This window comes from Bos grunniens, chromosome 20 (assembly GCF_055505025.1).
Source record: "Bos grunniens cultivar Pamir isolate PY7600 chromosome 20, Bosgru_T2T1.0, whole genome shotgun sequence".
NCBI lineage: Eukaryota > Metazoa > Chordata > Mammalia > Artiodactyla > Bovidae > Bos > Bos grunniens.
Genome location: NC_141184.1, coordinates 9,934,157 through 9,949,156, shown reverse-complemented (window position 1 = coordinate 9,949,156; position 15,000 = coordinate 9,934,157). Strand labels below are relative to the sequence as shown.

Genomic DNA, 15,000 nt, shown 5'->3' with positions numbered 1-15,000 from the left:
AGAATCACAGATATTTTGGTTTGCTCTGCTATCTATATCTGGATGATAACTTTAGTACTTAATCTTTCTGAGCATTTGTTTCCAGCTAGAAAATGGGATACTGGTGTGTGAACCCATAACTGTAGATGACTCCCTGGCTACTGTGAGCATTAAAGAACTGTCAGTCTGAAAAACCTTCTAGCCCATTAGCCAGGACTCAGTGTATCAGTTTAGTAGGGCTGGCAAAGCAGAGTGCTGCAAACTGAGGGGCTTCCACGATAGAAATGGACTGTTTTGCAGTTCTAGAAGCTGGAAGTCTGGGATCAAGGTGTTGGCAAGGTCATGCTCCTCCTGAAGGTGCTAAGGGAGAATCTTCTAGTAGCTTCTGGAAACACCAGACTGCATGTGGTGTTTTCCCCGTGTGCATGTCTATGCCCACGTGTTGCTCGGTGCTCAGTCGTGTCTGACTCTTTGCAACACCCATGGACTGCAGCACCAGCCTCCTCTGTCCTCTGCTGTCTCCCAGAGTTTGCTCAAAATCATGTCCATTGAGTCAGTGATGCTATCTAAGCATCTCATCCTCTGATGCCCCCTTCTCCTTCAGTCTTTCCCAGCATCAAGGTCTTTTCCAATGAGTCAGCTCTTCACATAAGGTGGCCAAAATATTAAGTGCCCAAATGGCCCCTTGTTATAAGGACTCTAGCCAGTCATACCAGACCTACTGCAGAAGGACCTCATCTTAACTAATTGTGCCCAATAGAGATGCCTTTTTTGGTCTTTATTTGTTTTCATTGTATTTAGTGGTATATTTGGGTATCTCAAATCTTAGTTGCACACAGACTGTCCAGTTGTGGTGTGGAGGCTTAGTTGCTCTGTGGCATGTGGCATCTTAGTTCCCTAACGATCCAACCCACATCCTCTGCCTTGCAAGGTGGGTTCCACTGGGCCACCTGGGATGTGCCTGGAGATGCATTCTGAAGTACTTGGAGTTAGGACTTCAACAGATGGATTTGGGGTGACACAGCTCAACCCATAGTATTTACTAAACTCAAAAAGACCCTGATTCTGGGAAAGACTGAAGGCAGGAGAAGAAGGGGATGACAGAGGACAAGATGGTTGGATGGCATCTCTGACTCAATGGATGTGAATTTAAGCAAACTCTGGGTGATGATGAAGGACAGAGAAGCCTAGTGTGCTGCAGTCCGTAGCGTCTCAGAGTCGGACACAACTGAGTGACTGAACAACAACCATGAATATAAGGTTTTTCTTTTTTTCTTTTTTTTTTGTCATATTGTAATGTAGGTAACTCTTAAATGGTGATTGGGAGAGGGTGGAACTAAGGACAGTCCTGAGGTTCTGGTTTTGACAACTGGATCAAAATATAACTGCCATGGACTGAGATAGAAACTCAAAAGGAGGAACAGAGTTGGAGGGATCAGGGGAGTACTTTATTTTTGTAATTTAGAAAAATTTTTTGTATCTGGTTGGTATATCAAGTAAAAATTGTAAATGAAATCCTGATGAGAAACATGGGATTGAGATAGAATTTTGCCAGTCATCCAAGAAAAAGAAAAAAAAAAAAAAACAACTTTTGGTCTGTGTGTTGTGGACAGATGGTTTCATTCTTATGTTGTTATGAATCATTTCATTCATTCCACGGACATTTGTTAGCTGACTATTTTGTGCCGGTAATTCAGGTAATTTTTGTTTCAAGTTATGGAAGATTCGGGAAATTGACAGTTTGTAAAACTAGAGACATGTTTGGAGAAAAATGAATAGACTAGGTTGACAACAGCCATGAGGGAATTCAAGAGATTCATCTGGAGACATAGGTTGGAGCCAGGTAGCAGAGGACCAGACTTTTTTCTTGAATTTTTTTCTCTAAAAGCAACAGGAAAGCACCGAGGACTTTGAGCAGGTAATTGGCGTGTGCAGGGCTGCATTTTAGGAAGACTAATCTGGAAAGGATTGCATAAGGAGTTGGAAGTGGTGGGCACTGACTGGAACTCAGAAAGATGATAGATTCACCCACTGGAAAGGGAAAAATCGCACCAAAGAAGAAGAGAAGACCTGTGTAGAAATTATGATGGTATTTGGAGACTGAACATAAACAGGGAGAAGACAATTGAAATTTACTCCAAAATTTCTGGCTTTGAATAATGGGAAAACCTGGTACTGCGGAAAAATATTGAGAAAGGGAAATTTAGAGGTAGCAGAGTTGTGGAAAGAAGCCTTTTGCCTTCAGTTGACTTCGCATGCCAGGTGGAGGAATCCCACTTCGAGGGAACCTGGGTCAGACGCAGCCACCTAGTGATGTCAGGGGGGCATCCAGCACCAGCCATGACACCCCAAAGATGGCTGATGCTCTACCCCTCTGTCTCAGCTGCTCTGCACGTGTTCAGCTTCTCTCTCCAGTAGCTTAACTTCATGTGTCCAGACCTAATGCAGGCGAAATGTTAATTCCCTGAAACTGCTCAAGTCAACGGCACAATTGAAGTGAAGTTGCTCAGTCTTGTCCGACTCTTTGCGACCTCATGGACTGTAGCCTACAAGGCTCCTCTGTCCATAGAATTTTCCAGTCAAGAGTACTGGAGTGGGTTGCCATTGCCTTCTCCAGGGGATCTTAAACCTCACCAAACTAGCTACCACTTCATGTCCCTTATTTAGGGCCCAGCATATCCTGCTTTATTCAGCATGTGTGCTAAGTCTCCACAGTTGTGTCCGACTCTTTGTGACCCTGTGGTCTGTGGCCCAACAGGCTCCTCTGTCCATGGGATTCTCCAGGCAAGAATACTGGAGCGGGTTGCCATTTCCTCCTCCAGGGGATCTTCCCAAATGGAACCCATGTCTCCTGCATTGCAGGCGGATTCTTTACCAGCTGAGCCACAGGGAAGCCCAAGAATACTGGAGTGGGTTGCCATTTCCTCCTCCAGGGGATCTTCCCAAATGGAACCCATGTCTCCTGCATTGCAGGTGGATTCTTTACCAGCTGAGCCACAGGGAAGCCCAAGAATACTGGAGTGGGTTGCCATTTCATCCTCCAGGGGATCTTCCCAACCCAGGGATCGAACCTCCATCTCCTGCAGCTTCTGCATTGCAGGTGGATTCTTTACCACCAAGCCCCTAGGGAAGCACAGCCTGCTTTACTATATTAAGCTAAAGAAATAGCTAAGGTTACTTTTTTGCTAAGCCTGTAAGAGTCTTTTTAAAAGACTCAGATTTTGACTTCTGTCTTTTCATGTGAAAGAGGGATCTGAGAGTGAGGGGCAACTCCAGAAATCATGTAGAAAGACTGATATTGAGTCAAACCAATGGTCCTCAGTGAGACACATCCTTTTATATGATCCTTTTTGTAGTTTTTAAAGGTCCTCTCTGAAGGTCAATTCTGGTTGCATTCAGGATCATTTGTTTATCTAACACCATGAAGTTAGAGATGTTTATTCCTATGAGATTAGGTATATATGGATAAAATGTATCTCAACATACAAGTGATTATTTGAAGGAATAAAGACATGGTGGAAGTAGAAATTATCCAAGACTATTGTTGAAACTAAAGTTGGGTGCAGAAGGCACTGTCATCGGCTATGTGGGCAACAGATCGAAAGGGCTGAGAAGACACCATCACTGTGATTAGTTCTAAACAAAATTAAAAGCCCACTTTCTTCCCACACAGCTTAAAACCTGGTTTAAGGGCTGAGATGCAAATTTAAATTACTTAAAGAGGCTTACATAGTAAAAGAGTGGATGTTTGCCCATAAGTGGGGGAAATTGCTATGAATGAATATCACAAAAGGATGTGAAATTGGAGCTACGCTCCCAGACTATTCTGTAGACATCCATCAGATTCTGTGTCTGGAATAGTAGCTGCTTCTCTTCTAGGAAATGTGTTTCTCTGGATTCCATCCATGTGGTTGCCAGGGGAGCAGTCGTTTTCTGAAGATGGTGGTTTTCCTCAGGAGGATGGGGATTTTTCCAGAGGTGACCAATCACAGCGTACCACCGCCTGCCAACAGTGGTGGTCTGGGGAGCAGCACCTCACCCAGGTGGAGCCCACGGGAGCCCTTCCCTGCAATGTCTGGACTTGGAACCAAAAAGGGTGATGTGCGCTTATCTCTGGTGGTGAAGAGTGAGGAGCCGGAGCAGAGGAGTCCTTAGAAGAGATGAGGCGCAGCATCTGCAGAGAAGCGGTGGTGGGGACCCCAGAGAGAGGGGCTCTGGGCTCCTTCTGAGCCTGCCCTTCTGGAGGTCACAGGAGCCCGGTGGAAGCTCCCCTGGCCTGGGGAGCCACTGTTGTTCGCTTGCATTGTGGTTTTTGCTTGCATTGTTGTCATTTGCGAACAAAGGATTCTGATTGACACGAAAGACACTTCAGAACTTGAGCTTCAGAATGAGTATATGTTCCTGAGGCACAGTGGGGAGCGTGCAGAGCTGCTCCCTTCTGAGTAGACTATAAATAACTCCGCCAATACTCAACGACTGTTCTTCTGCCCAAATTCAATTCAATAAAGACGATGCCATAGGCAGTCTAATTGGAAAGTGCAGAGTATTTTCACTGTGTTAGTAAACAGTTGTTCTTTCCGTTAGAAATGGCATCAGGGCTTGAGATACGAGCACCTAGCAACATTCGAGTGAAATTATCAAAGACAGGATGTATTTCTTTCCTATTGTAGATGTTTCATGGGCCCCTGCATTGTGTCAGGTACTGCGTGAGGTGCTCTGAGTCCTGAGAATAACAGGTTCTGTTCTTCAAGTTCTCAGAGCCTCATAAACAGAAGAGAGCCCCAGGATCTGATGAAACTAGAGTAGTGTGGGGACACAGCCAAGGAGGAGGCAGGAAGGGAGAGCTTCCCAGCTGAGCCTGGCAGGATGTCTGTGGCTGGACGGAGGAGACTGTTAACTGTAAAGGCACATGATCCCTTTTAGGCCAACAGAGTGAGGAGAACGGCATGAGAAGCAGAACTGATTTTTTTAAAGCCTCGAATATATCAGATATAAAGAAATGAAAAGTCCCCTACATAAAAGCAAATTCCATTCCAAGAGCGTGTTCTTGAATCGAATTTGTTCATCAGTCCAACAAAGTTACCTAAGCTGTATAATACTATGCTGTAATAGGTTTATGATACTTTGACACAAATAATACATAAAAAGCAAAGAGAGACAAAAAAATAAAGATTTGTTTTAATCTTACAGTATCTTGAAAAGTACAGTAGTACAGTAAAACAGCTGGCATACTGGGGCTGGCATCGAGTGAATAGGCAAGAAGAGTTACTGATTGGAGGAGGGAGAAGACGTGGGAGACGGTAGAGCTGAAGAATTACCAGTGATAGGAGACGGACGGCCAGCTGTGACTTCACTCATGCCTGATGTTGATGGACTGTACATTCGCAGCTTTGAATGTTCACAGCTTGAAGGTTTGTGTGTAGGGTACTTACTGTGTATCCTAATTTTGAATATAAATCATAATACTGCTAAAAGGACGTGTAACATCTTAGCAAACATATTTTCTGGAAAAAAATGTAACACAGCACCTAGCTTTTTCATTTAAACTGTGTCTTCTGTTAGCTACTAAAATTAATGGAATACAGAGTATATGACCTGACATTTTATTATGAATTTGACATCGACACATAAAACTCTTTGAAAGGCAGAAAGGGCTTCTATCATCAGACTGTTTCCTCTTCATTATTTTACCAAGCAAGACAGCAAGGCACAGAAAGGAGGAGTGGTTTCTCAGAATTCTAGGAGGACTGACCTAGACTTGTGATTTTTAAGCTACAGATTGCAACCAATTAGTCAGGGTTGTGAAATCAGTTTTGTAAAACAAGAGTCAGAATGAGAGACCATGACAGAATGGAAGGGGTTAGCTTGCATCACATGTAGTAAGAATGAAGTTTATGACATTTTTGTTCATTTATATACCCAATAAATACCTAATAAACATAAATATGCATATGTATGTGTATACGTGTACATAAGCTCTGGCTGCCAAGCAAAATGTATTTCCGAGCCTAGGTTGCAAGAAAAAAGTGGAAAAACCAGCAGCAGTCTGTCTGGGCTCTGTATCCCAGCAGAAGTGAGGTTAGCGGACCACTTGGCTGCTTGGGAAGTAGCAGGGTTCTCAGAATTCGAGATGGATGCTCAGGACGAGGTGAATCCTGACCGCCTTCAAGCCAAGCATTTCAGCATCTTATCACAGGCCCGCTGCTCACCTGCCCACCCCCAGCCTCCCCTCCTGCTGCTGCTTCAGCTCGGTTTGTTCTCCTCTGCCCCAAAGTCTTAAACAAAACTTAAGTCAAAACCACCCTGCTTTTGCCAGGCCACTTGGTGATTCAGACCAATTTGGTGATCTCTTCTCTAGCTCTGGTCCAAGTTGGGACCCCTAAAGTCCACAGTGAGACAAAGCCTTGGGTGTAGATTGTGTATGTCTTAGGTGATCCCCGAAAGCGGGAGAGTGAGGCAGGGAAGGAGGGAAAATAACCTAAGTGTTGACCATCAAGGTCACTGCCAAGGTGCTGAGTGAGGGGTTGAATTGCAGGAAGCAGAGGAACACTTCCTCTAGTGGTCCAGGGAGGCGACTGTTTATCCATCAGCTTCCAGTGATTTCGGGTTCCCTGGGGACATTAACTTCCCTGCACTTCTGAGCTGTGCTTACTTGGAGCCAAGTGGGCTGGTGTCGTTTTGGTAATGACCCCAGGCAGAAAGTACAAAACCATGACAGCTACTCCTGTATCATCTGAGCTACAGGGAGATGTCCCCTGCAGTGATGGCTGAAATTAGACTTGGGACATGAGGGATTGAGAATCTTCTGCTCTTCCCCGTGTGTCTCTCGTGTCTGTCACACAGCCTTGGACTTGGGAGCTTCTCATCACTTTGCCAACAAGGGTCCATCTAGTCAAAGCTATGGTTTTTCCAGTGGTCATGTATGGATGTGAGAGTTGGACCATAAAGAAAGCTGAGCACTAAAGAATTGATGCTTTTGATTTTTTTTTTATTTCATTTTTAAACTTTACATAACTGTATTAGTTTTGCCAAATATCAAAATGAATCCGCCACAGGTTCAGGATGGGGAACACATGTATACCTGTGGCGAATTGATGCTTTTGAACTGTGGTCCTGGAGAAGACTCTTGAGAGTCCCTTGAACTGCAAGGAGATCAAACCAGTCAATCCTAGAGGAAATCAACCCTGAATATTCATTGGAAGGACTGATGCTGAAGCAGAAGCTCCAATACTTTGGCCACCTTATGTGAAGAGCCACTCATTGGAAAAGACTCTGATGCTGGGAAAGATTGAAGGCAGGAGGAGAAGGGGATGACAGCAGATGAGAATGTTGGATGACATCACCAACTCAATGGACATGAACTTGGGCAAACTCCAGGAGATGGTGAAAGACAGGGAAGCCTAACATGCTGCAGTCCATGGGTTCTCAAAGAGTCAGATGTGACTTAGTGACTGAACAATAGCAACAAGGTCTATGAAATAACAAAAGCGGGGATGAAATGCAGCATCCTGAATCCTAACAGTCTGCTCCTTCCAGGATCCACGGATTTTAGTTTGCAGACTTTCTGGCTTGTTCTTCAGTTGAACTAATTTATCTGATACTCCCTTGAGTGTCCACATTTTTTAGTATTATAAAACTGTATTTACAGGTGAAAATTATTTGTTTTCTACACAGAAGAAACTTCCTCTCTGTCTCACTTGAATTATTTATGTCTCTTGGAAGAAGGCTGAACACAAAGATTACATCCCTAATTTCTCATCACTTCAGGAATCCAGTAGTAAAGGCAGCCTGGGAATTATGGATGCTGCCGACAGGAAGGATAAATCACCAAGAACTCGGATTCCTCATGGAGAAGAGACCTGCGTGCAGACGATCTTTTCCAGAGCACATGTCCATCCGGTGCGTCTGCTTTTGAAATGAGGATTCAATCCCAAGTGTTTCCATAAACGTAGAGGAGATTTAGTGCCTTTGTGTCTGCCTCTGCTCTCATTAGGTTTTGAACATTTTCTTCCAACATCAGTGGAATTTAGAAGTGGCAAGATCCTAATTATAGGCTTTTCAGATTTATGAGCAAATACGTGTTGTGTGTGGTTTTCCCAGAATTCACTTTTGTAGACCTCAGTGGGTTGACCAGTTGCACATGTGCAGTGGAGAAGCTGGGAAGTCTCCTTATCCTAATTAGCTTCTGTGTCTCCTAAGACTCATGACAAGATAGTGTCTTGAGCTGATTGCTGTTGTGAATATAAATATAAGCACTTTCACCATCCGCTTGGCTACCCTATCATCAAAAAAAGCGTTTACTTTGTGGAGGTGCCGGGTCCTTTCCCCATCTATTCTCTTCCTATACCGTGAGGGTTGGCAGCTAGGGAGCCTGACACCATGTGTTACTTTTCTACCACCCAAGAGCCACGCTGCTTTCCAAATTCACTTGCCAATCGAAGAGGGGGATTTTCAACAGATGGTAGATATCAGTTCCCCCAGTAAAATTGCTCTCTCTCACTTTGGAGACTTACGGAAATGCTGCTCCTTATGTGAAATGCCTCCCTGCCCCCTCTTTGTCAGCCACCATGACATTTGAAACTGTGCTCAAATGCAGTCTCCTCCAGGAAGCCCTCCTTGATTCTCACCCGGAATGAGGTGCTCATTATAGCCCAACAGAGTCTGTATTCCACTTTTCAGCTTATTGCTTCTGTCCCTGGGTCTGTCTGTGTCTGGTTTTGTGGTGTCCCCACAACCAAGCACAGGGCCAGGCAAGTAGGAGGGGTTGAAATGGACATACTTGCTTTGCTGGTGTTTCCACATTTAGCAGCATCTCAAGTTACAAACTCATGAACACACTCCACCTCACCCCCATGTTGGTGATGGTGGAGTCACTAAGTCATGTCCAACTCTTGCAACCCTGTGGACTGTAGCCTGCCAGGCTCCTCTGTCCATGAGATTCTTTCTCTAGGCAAGAGTAATGGAGTGGATTGCCATTTTCTTATCCAGGGGATCTTCCCCACCAAGGGATAGAACCCGAATCTCCTGAATTGCAGGCAAAGTCTTTTCCTGTTGAGCCACCGGGCAGCACAAATACCCTCCCAGGAACCCTCATGAATCTTACAGAATAGAAGTTGCTATAGGTTTATATAGTTTTCATTGCACAATCACATATAATCAACCTGAAATATGATAATGTCCAAATTGCCCTATTCTCTGTTTCTAGTCTTTCAAAAAAGCTGATTTCTCCTGCTTGTTTCATTTCCCTAATGAGCATCAATTAGCTGACCTCCCTGGCACCGTAAATATTAGGCTTTCACCATTAATTTGCCCAATGCTTATGGCAAGCAGAACTGCATAAGTCAAAAGATCCATATACAGGCAAGCCCACTGTATAGATTCATGATAAAGCTAGTAAGTATCTGACAGCCCGTGTAATACTTAACAGACGTACACATATACAACACACAAAGAAAGACTGATTTACATCACAAGGATTTTAATTAGAATTTTATTAGCATAATTGACATGGTGTTAAAATTAATTAGCAATTATTTTCCCCAAGTCATCTTTAAAGAAATTTCTTGAAGGCATACTGGAAAACATTTTATGAGCTGTTTCTATACAAAAACAAGAACATGACTGTAGATGATTTTTAATATATCAGTGTCACTTAGCATTTGTGTTTCTTTTGTGGTTCTGATCTCATAGGGCTTTAAATATACAGCAGGTGGTTCTTATGCCACATCGCCTTAAAATATTGACATAATGTTTCATGTAAAAAGAGAAATAACCTGCAGCCATGAATCTGCCTAGAGTAACATAACTGAGAATGCACTGAATTATTTAAGTTCATACCTGAATGATGTCTGACATGATCCAGAAACCAGCACAGCATATTTTTCTCTAATTCATAATGAAAAAACACATTGTTAAAATATAATACATATTGGGAGATAAATTATTTTTTCTGTTGCAAAATAAAAAAACAACAGCCCAGGAAAATGGGTAATTTGCATTGATTGAATCAACTGATTGACGTGCAGTTTATATTCTGATGTAACACTTCAGTGTGGTTTTTAGAACTGGTCCAGTGATTTAAATTATAATTGAGGAAAATCAAGTCATCTTCTTCTCATGCTGGAAAATGAGGCATATTCACTTTCCTGAGAAATGAAACTCACTTGAAATGCAGCCCTCAGAATTTTCTAAGTCCATCCCTCAGCATTTCTTGCATGTTACTGGGAATTTTAAACCATCCTCTGCATTGCCATGAAGGTTGTGTATGGTCCAGTCATTGTTACACTGAGAAACAAAGACCATCGCTTTGCACAGCCCTAGGCATGTCATTCACACATGTGTGTCCATGAACTGCTTCGTGCATTTGTGACAGTTATTCATCAGCATCCCTATGAATCAAGCTTTTCCAAAGAAAGAGCCAACAGGATGTGCAGATAAACAGAGAGATTTTTTTCAGGAATTGACTAATTTAATTGTGACCTGTGGGCTAGTCCAGAATTTGCAGGGTAGGTCATCAGGCTGGAGACCCAGGAAGAGTTGCAGTTTAAGTCTGAAGAGGGTCTGCTGGCAGAATTTCCTCTCCTTCCCGGAAAGTCAGTCCTCTTCTTTTCAGACCTTCAGCTGATTCGACGAGGCCCATCTGCATTATGGAGAGCAGCCTGCTTTGCTCGAAATCTGTTCATCTAAAAAATAACTTCACAGAAATATCTGGGGTAATGGTTGACCAAATATCTGAGTATGTATTGGCACATAAAATTAACCATAACAACATCATACTAAATAGATATGTTGTTGTTGTTGTTCAGTCACTAAGTCGTGTCCAACTCTTTGTGATGCCATGGACTGCAGCAGGCTTCCCTCTCCTTCACTGTCTTCCAGAGCTTGCTCAAACTCATGTCCATTGAATCAGTGATGCCACCCAACCATCTCATCCTCTGTTCCCCCGTCTTCTCTGCTTTTAGTCTTTCCCAGGGTCAGGGTCTTCTCCAATGAGTCAGCTCTTCTCATCAGGTGACCAAATTATTGGAGCTTCAGCTTCATCACCAGTCCTTCCAATGAATATTCAGGGTTGATTTCCTTTAGGATTGATTGGTTTGACCTCCTCACAGTCCAAGGGACTCTTAAGAGTCTTCTCCAACACCACAGTTCAAAAGCATCAGTTCTTTGGTGCTCAGCCTTCTTTACGGTCCAACTCTCACATCTGTACATGACTACTGGAAAAACCATAGCTTTGACTATATGCACCTTTGTCAGCAAAGTGATGTCTCTGCTTTTAGTATGCTGTCTAGGTTTCTCATGGCTTTCCTTCCAAGGAGCAAGCATTTTTTAGTTACATGACTACGGTCACCATTTGCAGTGATTTTGGAGCCCAAGAAAATAAAGACTGTCACTGCTTCCACTTTTTCCCCTTGGGCCTCTGGATTGAAGACAGGAAAAATCCTTCTCTTTTAAATGTTTGGTACCTAAACTTAAATGGCAAAAAATATGGTCTAGCACCTCACAGGAGCATCCACGTCTTCTTGGTTTTCTCCTCCAGTCTTTTCCAGAACCCTTCTCTCAGTCCAGAGAGAGTTCAGATCTCCTCCTGGCATGATGTCAGCTTGAACTCCTCCCAGTCCTGTGGCTCTTGGAAACTTCTCTAAAACAGACTTGTGTTTGATTTTCGAGGCTAAGTTTTTGTTTAGACTTAAAAAAACCTGTTTTTTTTTTTTTGTTTTTTTTTCTGTCAGAGGCTCTTCTTCCATTGAATGCACCCTAGCTGTCAGACTAGTATATCTACTTTGAAACCCAAAGTGGTTGTGAGCTTACATTGCACAAAGCGTGTAAGCTGTATTCTTCGCTAATGCTCTGATGCACTCACCTTTCAGTATTTCTTAAAGTTCTCAAATGTCTAATATTTCCTAAAACTCAGGGATGGACTGTGAAAGTCATCCAAAAATTAAGTAATAATGATACATATAAAAAAACATTGCAGAGGAGAAAAAACATACTGGAGGAGGATTAGAACCTAAAATATAGTTTTTATTTGGTAATAGAATCAGGAGCTAGAAAACTTAGTACATATTAGGTGACTTTCCAGTTCTAATCATTACACGTTAGTTCAAAAAATAGTATCTCCTGGTTTAATCCATCTATACCAATGGCCACTTTATACCTCAGTCTTTGCTTTTGGTCCCACCTTAGTTTTTTTTTTTTTTTTTCCTTCTGCAGTATGCATTAAATACAGACAGAAGTACTAGCAAAAATAGTGATTCCTTTTTGAAAGGAATGTTGTGAAGTTCAGAGGCTAGAGATACGTGAAGTCTGTAACTGCACAGCTGCTCACCAGATAAGAGGCAGTCCTGACTCAGTGGATGGGCGTAAGGAGGATGTACACGGGGAGGAGGGCGGGTTCATAAGCACAGGCAAGATTGTACTAAGAGTCAGACATCAGATGTACCCGTGAGCTTTGATCTTCCTTTGTCCTTGTTCAGGAAAACTTTTAGACTGAGACTGGTCAAACAGAACCAGAGCTGACAGCAGTTAAAGTAGCAGAAACAGATTTTATGCAGGAGTTATTGCAATGGTAGAAAGGAGACCCGAGCCTAGACTTGAGCTCAGTTCTGAATCCAAGAAATAGAAGGTATTTATAGCCGAGGAGTGGAGCGAGGAGGTCAACAGGTGGGAAATTACTAAGAGGCTGAGGTGAAAGAAGAGCAGTTGTAAAGGTAATGGCATTTTTTGAGGATTTGAAGACTAGCAGTTAAGATTAGATCAGGGGAGCATGTTACCTTGACTCTAGCGCCTTCATTTATCTCTCTTTCATCTTCAAAAGATTTGAGGAGAAAGAAATGCTAGATTGCAACAGGTTTGAACATGAGCGTTCTCTGGCAAAAGTATATTATCATGTGGATGGCACAGTAGTAGGCGTAGTCACAGTGGTTAGTTAAGGTTGTAGTTAAATTTATATAGCAACAAATAAAAATTAAAAGTAATAATTTACCAATATAATATTTACTTATGGTTCATTGTTCCATAAGTATTAAATGCAAGACTTAAATTTAAATCATGAAAAAAAATTTGAATCATGAAAGTCTATTTCTTTTAATCACAATTAACTGATTCAAAGAAAGAGATTAAGCCACACCCAGCTGGGTGACCTAAATCAATGTTCACTCCTAGCACCTTGGAAGGCCAGCAGTCATACCGTAAAAGTGGGTGCTTGGTGTGCTGGTTTCAGAGGGTCACTCATCGTCCTCTGTAAACCAAGACCACAGTGTTCATCTCAGTGAGGGCTTGAAGCTTCTTAGAACCCACTTTTTAAAAGATGCTTTTAAAAGAATGCTTTTTGAAAGGGCACGTGATTCTCTGGCCCATAACATCCCCCAAATTAGACATTTCTTTCTAGAAGGGTGAGTAGTATATCAATGGCCAACCTTCTTGGGGTATACCTTCTTTGGTTATTTAAAAACAAATATTTTTAGGGCTGTGAAACTATGTGGTATGATACTGTAATGGTAGGTATGTGTCACTCCCTATACATTTGTCCAGACCCGTAGCTTGAACATCATCCAGAGTGAACCCGGGTGATTACGATGTGTGTCTGTATTGGCTCAACATTTGTAGCAAAGGCACCACCCTGGTGGGGTGTTGATAACCAGGGATGCTGTGCAGGTATAGGGGCAGGGTACATTGAAGAAATCTCTGTATCTTCTAGTCTTTGTTTTTAGTTTTACTAAATGAGTTAGTTTTTTGTTTTACTAATGAGTTAGTTTATAAAACTACTCTAAGTAATAAAATCTATTAAAAACAAAAACCCAGTGTTTATTTAACATCTGCTTCGTACCAGTCACCCTGCTGGCAGGTCAGGAGTGTCAGGCAGGAGGTTCGAGCTGCTACCTCTTGGGGTCCAAGAATGTTTTCTGTTGATGCTAATGGGACAGAGATCCTAACCCATCACCCCTGCCCCACACTGAGTGCCCAGGTAACATCCACATCCATCAGCCTGCCGGCCATGGTATTGAATCATCTGGAGAGAGGATTCTCCAACCCCACCTGAGTCTCCTCACATGACCCAGCCTGCAGCAGAGATGAGCCATCCCTGCTGAGCTCTGCCCAGATTAGATTTGTGCACAGAATAAATGACTGTTGTTTCAAGCTACTGAGTTTGTTAGGTACTACATTATGGGCTGAATTGGGTCCAACCAAATTCATGTTTTGAAGACTTACCCCTGATACCTTGGAATGGGACTGTATTTGGACATAAGGTTTCTGGAAAATGATTATGTTTAAATGAGGTCATTAGGGTGGGCTCTAATCTGGTAGGTCCTTGAGATTTTGAACCTGAGAATCCAGGGGTGTGCAGGCACAGAAAAGAGACTGTGTAAGGACATAGAAAGAAGACAATCCATCTGCAAGCCAAGGAGACAGCCTCAGGAGAAACCAACCCTGTGCTCACTTTAGCAACTTATGTAATCAAATTGGAAGGATACAGAGATGAGCATGGTCCTTGGGCAAAGGCCCCATGCAAATTCATGAAGCATCCCATATTTTTTGGTGACAAGCATGCTACAGTATATCAAGAAGTCAAATTGTAGTTACATGTAAACTTATATAATGTTATAAATGAATGTTACTTCATTTAAAAAAAAAAGAAGAAACCACATCTGCTGACATCTTGGTCTTGGCTGGACTTCCAGCCTTTAGAACTGTGAGAAAACAAATGCATATTGTTTAAGCCACCCAGTCTGTTTCATTTTGTTACAGCAGCCCTTACAAACCAATACACATAATGGGAAAGCAGATTCAGTCTCCAAAGGTTGACTTTATTTGTACTGTCCTTCAAGCTTTTGCCGTTGGCTGTTCATTTTCTGTTGCTTCATGAAATGGTGTTTCCTATGATTGTCTGACTTCAGTAACACTAACATGTTGTGTGGGGCTTCCCTGGTGACTAAGATGGTAAAGAATCTGCCTGAAATGCAGGAAATCTGAGTTCGATCCTTGAGTCAAGAAGATCTCCTGGAGGGAGGGCATGGCAACCCA

At 42.6% G+C, this 15,000-nt stretch overlaps 1 protein-coding gene and 1 non-coding gene across 4 annotated transcripts in view; both read left to right on the top strand.

Annotated features, from left to right (window-relative positions):
* The window catches only part of CTNND2 (catenin delta 2), a 1,106,103-nt gene that overhangs the window by 741,036 nt on the left and 350,067 nt on the right, over window positions 1-15,000 (top strand). The window lies entirely within an intron of this gene.
* LOC147350094 (U6 spliceosomal RNA) lies at window positions 14,409-14,512 on the top strand. Its single transcript, XR_015149321.1, has one exon. It is a non-coding gene; the product is annotated as a U6 spliceosomal RNA (small nuclear RNA).